Genomic DNA, 2183 nt, shown 5'->3' with positions numbered 1-2183 from the left:
ACGTATTCATGTTCGTATCGTATCAGTATCCGTATCGTATCAGTGTCCGTGTAGTATTTGTGCTACATAGGTTGCCAACCCCAGAGTTGGGATCCTTTGTAGGCTCCACATACCCTTTCATTGAATCCTAGCCATGCTTATGAATGCATAGTTGAAATTGAAGAGTAGAAAGGAGTGATGTGATGGGGAGGTGTGAGCATGGACGGTGGTGGTGGTGAGGCTGAATCCAAGTTATCTTGTCTGGAAGAGAGAGGGTGATGGTAGTGGCCACCACTTCACCCCCTCTCACACTCCTAGTTTGGACTTTGATCCTTCACTTCCATTTTGTTCATGCAAAGGGAGACATCACTGCACAACGTGAAGAATTGAGGGATGGTGACTGTTCCTTGTTGACATTAAGCCAACCTTGTCGAATCTTCCAACATTGTCCTTTGCTATACGGTTTGTGTTTTTACCATGCCATGTCTAGTTTCTTCTACTACTCTGCATTATTAGTTGTAGGTCCAGCTCCATGCTTCAATCCTTCTTACTTTGCCCTTCACCTCTATGCTTTCTCAATCTCATCATGCTCTCACAACACACAAAACCAATCTCAGACCATTATTAAACCATCAACACATAAATCTGTACTTTTGATATGTATCCATCCACGGGCCTATTCAATTGATTACTTCTTCTTCTGCATTACCATAATTATTATTTCAAAACTTTATATATTCACTTTCCAAACCTTGTACATAAACCCTCCTTAGTCCTTTCTGCCAATTCCACGTCATAAATTATACATCTCTTCGAACATGAGTGTGAACTCGAAATATACCCATGTTAAAAGGCTAACTGTTTTCAAAGTTTTGAGCATTTAAGGATGTCTGAACAAATATTTTGAAAGTTCTGAGCATTTAAGGATTTCTGAACAATTGAGAAACTTGGGCCTCTCGTTTTGTTACTAAATAAATATTTCTCTACCATTTGAAAATCTTTAATCAAATATTTTTAGACATGATGACCTTAAATCCCTAATAAACTAATTCACTCACACTTAGCAAACAAGTTTTTCTCAATCTATGTTGCATGCAAAACATAAAAAATTAATTTTGTACTTATTCAACTTTCAGTGGCTACAATACCTTTCTTCAACAATAATAAGCTCTCCATTACAATTCCTAAATTTTGACTCTATTTTCATCAATAATTTGTGTCTCATTCTTAAGTTTAAAATGACTGAGATCAAGTTCTCTACAACATAGGAAGATGTTTTTTTAGATAAGATATATGTTAAATGATTTTGATATTATATTATGGAGTAAATTTTAAATTTAACTAAATCTTACAAAAATGACTTATGAGGTAATGTCTATATTCATTTATATACTATGAAATGTTTTTATTTCTAGTTGACTTAAGATCTCTAATATTCTTCATTATGTTTTTTTTTCCTTAGCTGATTTGCATTTTATCTTGCAACAAAAATTTCATCCTTCATTATGCTCTTTTTTTCTTGGTTCTTAAAGCACTTATAAGTTTTGTAAGGTCATATTTTAATAGACTTTTGATGTTTTCCAATAAAGTAATAGTAGCCTCGAAGGATAATCACCAATACTTTTTTACCTATTCTTGATCGGAAAATTCATAAGTAAGCAATCTCACCTTGTTAGCAATGTTACGAAGTTTGTTAGCATACTCCTTAAATTTAAAGCTAAACAATCTCACCTTGTTAGGATGTACTTGATTGTTTCAGACTCTTTCATTTTTAGCATCTGAAACAAAATACAAAAATTTCATTCCTTGATCATTTTATCTCTTTCATATTCATCTTTGAAGAAATTCTATATCGATTGTCATGATTTTGGTAAAAATATCTTGTGAGACGAACAATAAACAAAAAAACTTCTTCTTTTTCACTTTCTTGCTTTGCTTTCCTTTTGATTTTAATTTGGGCCATTGTTGAATTGATCGGCACATCAATCACAGGGGCTTAGCGTTATAAAAAGCTTAACTTCCTCAAAAGTGAAAGCAGATAAGTTCACTGTACTGGGATGACCGACCGGGCTATTGACCCGGTCAACCTACGCAACCAGACTCCACCTTAAGGTATGAGGTCGACCACGTGGCATATGTGGCCGACCGACATAAGATACTCAAGTCAAAGGTTGATCCGATTAGCAAAGGCTAACCCATGGTTA

The sequence above is a fragment of the Phaseolus vulgaris genome, chromosome 2 (genome assembly GCF_051622355.1).
Source record: "Phaseolus vulgaris cultivar YP4 chromosome 2, ASM5162235v1, whole genome shotgun sequence".
In the NCBI taxonomy this organism is placed as follows: Eukaryota; Viridiplantae; Streptophyta; class Magnoliopsida; order Fabales; family Fabaceae; genus Phaseolus; species Phaseolus vulgaris.
The sequence above is the reverse complement of the archived record's forward strand: the minus strand, read 5'-3'. Positions refer to the sequence as shown.